We start from the raw sequence: 10,912 nt of genomic DNA on the forward strand, positions 1-10,912 counted from the left end.
TATTCACAGATAGCGGCCCAACGACTCCCAGAGCCGGTCGTGCGGCGCGCGAGGTCTGCTCTCTTCACAAGAGGCTTTATTAGGGAGTGCTAAGGCAAGGTTCTGTGCCCTCCACCCTCATCGCAACACCCATGGGAGCCTCCGGTCGTCAATAGACCGCCGCACCGGCCTCTGACTGACTCTCAGAATGGACGGAAAGAGCCGGGTAAGCCTTTCAAAAGATTCGACCACGTGCCGAAAACTTTAGACTTCCGTGAGCTCTCCGGCTTGCACCGAGACCCGAAGTCGACGTGCGAAGCACCACGGGACCCCTTTCGCCTGCAGGTCCCGAGCCGCCTTTATTTGCTGTTACGAGCATCGTGTGCCCCATACCTGCGTGACGAGCACCGCAGGGCGGCAGAGCCATCGCACTTGGCCGGGTGGCAGAGGAGGACCCGACTATTCACAGATAGCGGCCCAACGACTCCCAGAGCCGGTCGTGCGGCGCGCGAGGTCTGCTCTCTTCACAAGAGGCTTTATTAGGGAGTGCTAAGGCAAGGTTCTGTGCCCTCCACCCTCATCGCAACACCCATGGGAGCCTCCGGTCGTCAATAGACCGCCGCACCGGCCTCTGACTGACTCTCAGAATGGACGGAAAGAGCCGGGTAAGCCTTTCAAAAGATTCGACCACGTGCCGAAAACTTTAGACTTCCGTGAGCTCTCCGGCTTGCACCGAGACCCGAAGTCGACGTGCGAAGCACCACGGGACCCCTTTCGCCTGCAGGTCCCGAGCCGCCTTTATTTGCTGTTACGAGCATCGTGTGCCCCATACCTGCGTGACGAGCACCGCAGGGCGGCAGAGCCATCGCACTTGGCCGGGTGGCAGAGGAGGACCAGACTATTCACAGATAGCGGCCCAACGACTCCCAGAGCCGGTCGTGCGGCGCGCGAGGTCTGCTCTCTTCACAAGAGGCTTTATTAGGGAGTGCTAAGGCAAGGTTCTGTGCCCTCCACCCTCATCGCAACACCCATGGGAGCCTCCGGTCGTCAATAGACCGCCGCACCGGCCTCTGACTGACTCTCAGAATGGACGGAAAGAGCCGGGTAAGCCTTTCAAAAGATTCGACCACGTGCCGAAAACTTTAGACTTCCGTGAGCTCTCCGGCTTGCACCGAGACCCGAAGTCGACGTGCGAAGCACCACGGGACCCCTTTCGCCTGCAGGTCCCGAGCCGCCTTTATTTGCTGTTACGAGCATCGTGTGCCCCATACCTGCGTGACGAGCACCGCAGGGCGGCAGAGCCATCGCACTTGGCCGGGTGGCAGAGGAGGACCCGACTATTCACAGATAGCGGCCCAACGACTCCCAGAGCCGGTCGTGCGGCGCGCGAGGTCTGCTCTCTTCACAAGAGGCTTTATTAGGGAGTGCTAAGGCAAGGTTCTGTGCCCTCCACCCTCATCGCAACACCCATGGGAGCCTCCGGTCGTCAATAGACCGCCGCACCGGCCTCTGACTGACTCTCAGAATGGACGGAAAGAGCCGGGTAAGCCTTTCAAAAGATTCGACCACGTGCCGAAAACTTTAGACTTCCGTGAGCTCTCCGGCTTGCACCGAGACCCGAAGTCGACGTGCTAAGCACCACGGGACCCCTTTCGCCTGCAGGTCCCGAGCCGCCTTTATTTGCTGTTACGAGCATCGTGTGCCCCATACCTGCGTGACGAGCACCGCAGGGCGGCAGAGCCATCGCACTTGGCCGGGTGGCAGAGGAGGACCAGACTATTCACAGATAGCGGCCCAACGACTCCCAGAGCCGGTCGTGCGGCGCGCGAGGTCTGCTCTCATCACAAGAGGCTTTAGGGAGTGCTCAGGCAAGGGTCAGCCCGCAGCCTTCCTGGCAACACCCAGGGGAACCAGGCCACTCGCGTCTCTCGCCTTCATTTTCGACACGAGCGCCTGCGGAGGGCCACCACCCCCTCCGATTGTCAAGAGACCTCCGCACCGGCCTCTGACTTACTCTCAGAATGGACGGAAAGAGCCGGGTAAGCCTTTGAAAAGATTCGACCACGTGCCGAAAACTTTAGACTTCCGTGAGCTCTCCGGCTTGCACCGAGACCCGAAGTCGACGTGCTTAGCACCACGGGACCCCTTTCGCCTGCAGGTCCCGAGCCGCCTTTTATTTTTGTTACGAGTATCGTGTTCCCCAAACCTGGGTGACGAGCACCGCAGGGCGGCAGAGCCATCGCGCTTGTCCGGGTGGCAGAGGAGGACCAGACTATTCACAAATAGCGGCCCAACGACTCCCAGAGCCGGTCGTGCGGCAGGCGAGGTCTGCTCTCATCACAAGAGGCTTTAGGGAGTGCTCAGGCAACGGTCAGCCCGCAGCCTTCTTGGCAACACCCAAGGGAACCAGGCCACTCGCGTCTCTCGCCTTCATTTTGGACACGAGCGCCTGTGGAGGGACGGCCGGAGTCAACGTGGGGTTTGCCCGCCCTCCAATAGTGTCAAAAGACCGCCGCACAAGTCTCTGACTGACTCTTAGAACAGACAGAAAGAGTTTGTCAAATCTGTCAAAAAATTGACAAAGTGTCAAAAATTCGACTTCCAAGAGCTCTCCGGCATGCACTCATACCTGTCATTAAAGTGCTATGCCCGTGGAACCGTTTTTCGGATGCCTTTCAGAACGGTCCCGCGCCGCCATTTTGTTCTAAAAATCGTGTTCCCATATATCTCCGGGTACCCCGCCAACCTCACTGCGGAAAAACTACAAGTGGCACTGAATGGGTCTGAATTCCAAATTTGACTGCATCGGTCTGGAACTCGGTCCGGTCAAAACCGTTTGGATTTTTCTCGGTCCGGACTTCCGCGACAGACAAAGTTAAAGTTTTCGGGCTGCAGGCACAAAACGACAGCTGGCCATTTGCCGGGCTCAATTCACCCAATTCCTCCGGCACTTCGGAGCACATGTTCGGTGTAAGTTTGCGAATCTTTCCCGATGCTGCAGCATTTTCCTCCGCTGACACTTAGAATATTTTTCACACTTTGCTGAAAATTTTTCTAAGTGTTTTTTTCCAAGTTTTCCTGGTTACTGATTTCTTCTTTTTAAACATTTTTCTAAGTTTTTCTGGTTACTGATTTCTTCTTTTTAAACATTTTTCGCAGTTTGTCTGGTTACTGATTTCTTCTTTTTAAACATTTTTCGCCGTTTTTCTGGTTACTGATTTCTTCTTTTTAAACATTTTTCGCCGTTTTTCTGGTTACTGATTTCTTCTTTTTAAACATTTTTCTAAGTTTTTCTGGTTACTCATTTCTTCTTTTTAAACATTTTTCTAAGTTTTTCTGGTTACTGATTTCTTCTTTTTAAACGTTTTTCTGGTTACTCATTTCTTCTTTTTAAACATTTTTCTAAGTTTTTCTGGTTACTCACTTCTTCTTTTTAAACATTTTTCGCCGTTTTTCTGGTTACTGATTTCTTCTTTTTAAACATTTTTCTAAGTTTTTCTGGTTACTCATTTCTTCTTTTTAAACATTTTTCTAAGTTTTTCTGGTTACTCATTTCTTCTTTTTAAACATTTTTCTAAGTTTTTCTGGTTACTGATTTCTTCTTTTTAAACATTTTTCTAAGTTTTTCTGGTTACTGATTTCTTCTTTTTAAACATTTTTCTAAGTTTTCCTGGTTACTCATTTCTTCTTTTTAAACATTTTTCTAAGTTTTCCTGGTTACTCATTTCTTCTTTTTAAACATTTTTCTAAGTTTTCCTGGTTACTGATTTCTTCTTTTTAAACATTTTTCGCAGTTTTTCTGGTTACTGATTTCTTCTTTTTAAACATTTTTTCGCAGTTTGTCTGGTTACTGATTTCTTCTTTTTAAACATTTTTCGCCGTTTTTCTGGTTACTGATTTCTTCTTTTTAAACATTTTTCGCCGTTTTTCTGGTTACTGATTTCTTCTTTTTAAGCATTTTTCTAAGTTTTTCTGGTTACTCATTTCTTCTTTTTAAACATTTTTCTAAGTTTTTCTGGTTACTGATTTCTTCTTTTTAAACATTTTTCTAAGTTTTTCTGGTTACTCATTTCTTCTTTTTAAACATTTTTCTAAGTTTTTCTGGTTACTCACTTCTTCTTTTTAAACATTTTTCTAAGTTTTTCTGGTTACTGATTTCTTCTTTTTAAACATTTTTCGCCGTTTTTCTGGTTACTGATTTCTTCTTTTTAAACATTTTTCTAAGTTTTTCTGGTTACTCATTTCTTCTTTTTAAACATTTTTCTAAGTTTTTCTGGTTACTGATTTCTTCTTTTTAAACATTTTTCTAAGTTTTCCTGGTTACTGATTTCTTCTTTTTAAACATTTTTCGCAGTTTTTCTGGTTACTGATTTCTTCTTTTTAAACATTTTTCTAAGTTTTCCTGGTTACTGATTTCTTCTTTTTAAACATTTTTCGCAGTTTTTCTGGTTACTGATTTCTTCTTTTTAAACATTTTTCTAAGTTTTTCTGGTTACTGATTTCTTCTTTTTAAACATTTTTCTAAGTTTTTCTGGTTACTCACTTCTTCTTTTTAAACATTTTTCTAAGTTTTCCTGGTTACTGATTTCTTCTTTTTAAACATTTTTCGCAGTTTGTCTGGTTACTGATTTCTTCTTTTTAAACATTTTTCGCAGTTTTTCTGGTTACTGATTTCTTCTTTTTAAACATTTTTCTAAGTTTTTCTGGTTACTCACTTCTTCTTTTATAACATTTTTCTAAGTTTTCCTGGTTACTGATTTCTTCTTTTTAAACATTTTTCTAAGTTTTCCTGGTTACTGATTTCTTCTTTTTAAACATTTTTCTAAGTTTTCCTGGTTACTGATTTCTTCTTTTTAAACATTTTTCTAAGTTTTTCTGGTTACTCATTTCTTCTTTTTAAACATTTTTCGCAGTTTTTCTGGTTACTGATTTCTTCTTTTTAAACATTTTCCTAAGTTTTCCTGGTTACTGATTTCTTCTTTTTAAACATTTTTCTAAGTTTTCCTGGTTACTCATTTCTTCTTTTTGATCATTTTTCTAAGTTTTCCTGGTTACTGATTTCTTCGTTTTGAACATTTTTCTAAGTTTTCCTGGTTACTCACTTCTTCTTTTCAAACATTTTTCTTCGTTTTTCTGTTTACTCATTTAGCACTTTCAGGCACTTTCCCATCATTTCCTCGTTCCCGATTTCACCCTTTAAAACGCTTTCGGGCATTTCCCTAAGTTTTGCGGTTCACTCGTTTGGGACTCACTGACACCTTCTCTAGCTTCCCTGCTCACTTTTTTCGTACTGTTGAGAAAATTCGAACCCTTTCCTTAACTATGCCGGTTACTGACTTCACCGCTTCAGACCCTTGTCCCCGTAATGAAAGATACCATTTCCCACCGTGGGAAATGCACGAAAATCGGACTGAACACGGGGGAGGCTCCCCCCTCGAAGGCGAGACCGTCGGCAGAACCGCCGGGTCAAACCCGGCCGAGCTACCCGGCTTACAAGTCTCAAAGTCGGTATGAGCAGTCACGTCCACCCCCATTCCCTTTTGGACCACTTCCCACGGTTCCAAATGCATGAAAATCGGCCTGTACACGGGGGAGGCACCCGCCTCGAAGACGAGACCGTCGGCAGAACCGCCGGGTCAAACCCGGCTGAGCTACCCGGCTCGGAAGCGCCAAAGTCGGGTTGAGCAGTCACATTCACTCCCATCGACGTTTGGACCACTTCCCACGGTTCGAAATGCACGGAAATCGGCCTGTACACGGGGGAGGCACCCGCCTCGAAGAGGAGACTGTCGGCAGAACCGCCGGGTCAAACCCGGCTGTGCTAACCGGCTCGGAAGCGCCAAAGTCGGGTTGAGCAGTCACATTCACTCCCATCCCCTTTTGGGCAACTTCCCACGGTTGGAAATGCATGGAAATCGGACTGAACACGGGGGAGGCTCCCCCCTCGAAGGCGAGACCGTCGGCAGAACCGCAGGATCAAACCCGGCTGAGCTACCCGGCTTACAAGTCTCAAAGTCGGTATGAGCAGACACGTCCACCCCCATTCCCTTTTGGACCACTTCCCACGGTTCGAAATGCATGAAAATCGGCCTGTATACGGGGGAGGCACCCGCCTCGAAGACGAGACCGTCGGCAGACCCGCCGGGTCAAACCCGGCTGAGCTACCCGGCTCGGAAGCGCCAAAGTCGGGTTGAGCAGTCACATTCACTCCCATCCCCTTTTGGACCACTTCCCACGGTTCGAAATGCACGAAAATCGGCCTGTACACGGGGGAGGCACCCGCCTCGAAGACGAGACCGTCGGCAGAACCGCCGGAACAAACCCGGCTGAGCTACCCGGCTTACAAGTCTCAAAGTCGGTATGAGCAGACACGTCCACCCCCATTCCCTTTTGGACCACTTCCCACGGTTCGAAATGCATGAAAATCGGCCTGTATACGGGGGAGGCACCCGCCTCGAAGACGAGACCGTCGGCAGACCCGCCGGGTCAAACCCGGCTGAGCTACCCGGCTCGGAAGCGCCAAAGTCGGGTTGAGCAGTCACATTCACTCCCATCCCCTTTTGAACCTCTTCCCACCGTTGGAAATGCACGAAAATCGGCCTGTACACGGGGGAGGCTCCCCCCTCGAAGGCGAGACCGTCGGCAGAACCGCCGGGTCAAACCCGGCTGAGCTACCCGGCTTACAAGTCTCGAAGTCGGGTTGAGCAGTCACATTCACTCCCATCGACTTTTGGGCAACTTCCCACCGTTGCAAATGCATGAAAATCGGCCTGTACACGGGGGAGGCACCCGCCTCGAAGTCGAGACCGTCGGCAGAACCGCCGGGTCCAACCCGGCTGAGCTACCCGGCTTACAAGTCTCAAAGCCGGGTTGGGCAGTCACGTTCACCCCCATTCCCTTTTGGATCACTTCCCACGGTTCGAAATGCACGAAAACCGGCCTGTACACGGGGGAGGGTCCGCCCTCGAAGGCGAGACCGTCGGCAGAACCGCCGGGTCAAACCTGGCTGAGCTACCCGGCTTACAAGTCTCAAAGTCGGGTTGAGCAGTCACGTTCACTCCCATCGACTTTTAGACCACTTCCCACGGTTCGAAATGCACGAAAATCGGCCTGTACACGGGGGAGGCACCCGCCTCGAAGACGAGACCGTCGGCAGAACCGCCGGGTCAAACCCGGCCGAGCTACCCGGGTTAGAAGCCTCAGAGTCGGGTTGAGCAGTCACGTTCACTCCCATCGACTTTTAGACCACTTCCCACGGTTGGAAATGCACGAAAATCGGCCTGTACACGGGGGTGGCATCCGCCTCGAAGACGAGACCGTCGGCAGAACCGCCGGGTCAAACCCGGCTGAGCTACCCGGCTTACAAGTCTCAAAGTCGGGTTGAGCAGTCACATTCACTCCCATCGACTTTTGGGCAACTTCCCACGGTTCGAAATGCACAAGATTCGGCCTGAACACGGGGGACGCTCCCCCCTCGAAGGCGAGACCGTCGGCAGACCCGCCGGGTCAAACCCGGCTGAGCTACCCGGCTCGGAAGCGCCAAAGTCGGTATGAGCAGTCACGTTCACTCCCATCCCCTTTTGGACCGCTTCCCACGGTACGAAATGCATGAAAATCGGCCTGTACACGGGGGAGGCACCCGCCTCGAAGACGAGACCGTCGGCAGAACCGCCGGGTCAAACCCGGCTGAGCTACCCGGCTTACAAGTCTCAAAGTCGGGTTGAGCAGTCACATTCACTCCCATCGACTTTTGGGCAACTTCCCACGGTTCGAAATGCACAAAATTCGGCCTGAACACGGGGGACGCTCCCCCCTCGAAGGCGAGACCGTCGGCAGAACCGCCGGGTCAAACCCGGCTGAGCTACCCGGCTTAAAAGTCTCAAAGTCGGTATGAGCAGTCACATTCACCCCCATTCCCTTTTGGACCACTTCCCACGGTTGGAAATGCATGAAAATCGGCCTGGACACGGGGGAGGCTCCCCCCTCGATGACGAGACCGTCGGCAGAACCGCCGGAACAAACCCGGCTGAGCTACCCGGCTTACAAGTCTCAAAGTCGGTATGAGCAGACACGTCCACCCCCATTCCCTTTTGGACCACTTCCCACCGTTGGAAATGCACGAAAATCGGCCTGTACACGGGGGAGGCACCGGCCTCGAAGACGAGACCGTCGGCAGAACCGCCGGATCAAACCCGGCCGAGCTACCCGGGTTAGAAGCCTCAGAGTCGGGTTGAGCAGTCACATTCACTCCCATCCCCTTTTGAACCTCTTCCCACCGTTGGAAATGCACGAAAATCGGCCTGTACACGGGGGAGGCTCCCCCCTCGAAGGCGAGACCGTCGGCAGAACCGCCGGGTCAAACCCGGCTGAGCTACCCGGCTTAAAAGTCTCAAAGTCGGGTTGAGCAGTCACATTCACTCCCATCGACTTTTGGGCAACTTCCCACCGTTGCAAATGCATGAAAATCGGCCTGTACACGGGGGAGGCTCCGCCCTCGAAGGCGAGACCGACGGCAGAACCGCCGGGTCAAACCCGGCCGGGCTACCCGGGTTAGAAGCCTCAGAGTCGGGTTGAGCAGTCGCATTCACCCCCATCCCCTTTTGAACCTCTTCCCACCGTTGGAAATGCACGAAAATCGGCCTGTACACGGGGGAGGCACCGGCCTCGAAGACGAGACCGTCGGCAGAACCGCCGGATCAAACCCGGCCGAGCTACCCGGGTTAGAAGCCTCAGAGTCGGGTTGAGCAGTCACATTCACTCCCATCCCCTTTTGAACCTCTTCCCACCGTTGGAAATGCACGGAAATCGGCCTGTACACGGGGGAGGCTCCCCCCTCGAAGGCGAGACCGTCGGCAGAACCGCCGGGTCAAACCCGGCTGAGCTACCCGGCTTACAAGTCTCAAAGTCGGTATGAGCAGACACGTCCACCCCCATTCCCTTTTGGACCACTTCCCACCGTTGGAAATGCACGAAAATCGGCCTGTACACGGGGGAGGCACCGGCCTCGAAGACGAGACCGTCGGCAGAACCGCCGGATCAAACCCGGCCGAGCTACCCGGGTTAGAAGCCTCAGAGTCGGGTTGAGCAGTCACATTCACTCCCATCCCCTTTTGAACCTCTTCCCACCGTTGGAAATGCACGAAAATCGGCCTGTACACGGGGGAGGCTCCCCCCTCGAAGGCGAGACCGTCGGCAGAACCGCCGGGTCAAACCCGGCTGAGCTACCCGGCTTAAAAGTCTCAAAGTCGGGTTGAGCAGTCACATTCACTCCCATCGACTTTTGGGCAACTTCCCACCGTTGCAAATGCATGAAAATCGGCCTGTACACGGGGGAGGCTCCGCCCTCGAAGGCGAGACCGACGGCAGAACCGCCGGGTCAAACCCGGCCGGGCTACCCGGCTCGGAAGCGCCAAAGTCGGGTTGAGCAGTCACATTCACCCCCATCCCCTTTTGGGCCACTTCCCACGGTTCGAAATGCATGAAAATCGGCCTGTACACGGGGGACGCTCCCCCCTCGAAGGCGAGGCAGTCGGCAGAACCGCCGGGTCAAACCCGGCTGAGCTACCCGGGTTAGATGCCTCAAAGTCGGGTTGAGCAGTCACATTCACCCCCATCCCCTTTCGGCCCCCTTCCCACGGTTGGAAATGCATGAAAATCGGCCTGTACACGGTGGGCGCTCCCCCCTCGAAGGTGAGACCTTCGGCAGAACCGCCGGGTCAAATCCTGCCGAGCTACCCGCGTTAGAGGTCTCAATGTCGGCTTCAGCAGTCACATTCAATCCCATTCCCGTTTGGACCTCTTCCCGCCGATGGAAATGCACAAAATTCGGCCTGAACACGCGGGGCGCTCCCCCCTCGAAGGCGAGACCGTCGCCAGAACCGCCGGGTCAAATCCGGCTGAGCTACCCGCGTTACAGGTCTCAAAGTCGGGTTGAGCAGTCACGTTCACCCCCATCCCCTTTCGGACCCCTTCCCACGGTTGGAAATGCATGAAAATCGGCCTGTACACGGTGGGCGCTCCCCCCTCGAAGGTGAGACCTTCGGCAGAACCGCCGGGTCAAATCCGGCCGAGCTACCCGCGTTAGAGGTCTCAATGTCGGCTTCAGCAGTCACATTCAATCCCATTCCCGTTTGGACCTCTTCCCGCCGATGGAAATGCACAAAATTCGGCCTGAACACGCGGGACGCTCCCCCCTCGAAGGTGAGACCTTCGGCAGAACCGCCGGGTCAAATCCGGCCGAGCTACCCGCGTTAGAGGTCTCAATGTCGGCTTCAGCAGTCACATTCAATCCCATTCCCGTTTGGACCTCTTCCCGCCGATGGAAATGCACAAAATTCGGCCTGAACACGCGGGACGCTCCCCCCTCGAAGGCGAGACCGTCGCCAGAACCGCCGGGTCAAATCCGGCTGAGCTACCCGCGTTACAGGTCTCAAAGTCGGGTTGAGCAGTCACGTTCACCCCCATCCCCTTTCGGACCCCTTCCCACGGTTGGAAATGCATGAAAATCGGCCTGTACACGGTGGGCGCTCCCCCCTCGAAGGTGAGACCTTCGGCAGAACCGCCGGGTCAAATCCGGCCGAGCTACCCGCGTTAGAGGTCTCAATGTCGGCTTCAGCAGTCACATTCAATCCCATTCCCGTTTGGACCTCTTCCCGCCGATGGAAATGCACAAAATTCGGCCTGAACACGCGGGACGCTCCCCCCTCGAAGGTGAGACCTTCGGCAGAACCGCCGGGTCAAATCCGGCCGAGCTACCCGCGTTAGAGGTCTCAATGTCGGCTTCAGCAGTCACATTCAATCCCATTCCCGTTTGGACCTCTTCCCGCCGATGGAAATGCACAAAATTCGGCCTGAACACGCGGGACGCTCCCCCCTCGAAGGCGAGACCGTCGCCAGAACCGCCGGGTCAAATCCGGCTGAGCTACCCGCGTTA

Source organism: Chiloscyllium punctatum, unplaced genomic scaffold, assembly GCF_047496795.1.
Source record: "Chiloscyllium punctatum isolate Juve2018m unplaced genomic scaffold, sChiPun1.3 scaffold_1243, whole genome shotgun sequence".
NCBI classification, from domain to species: domain Eukaryota; kingdom Metazoa; phylum Chordata; class Chondrichthyes; order Orectolobiformes; family Hemiscylliidae; genus Chiloscyllium; species Chiloscyllium punctatum.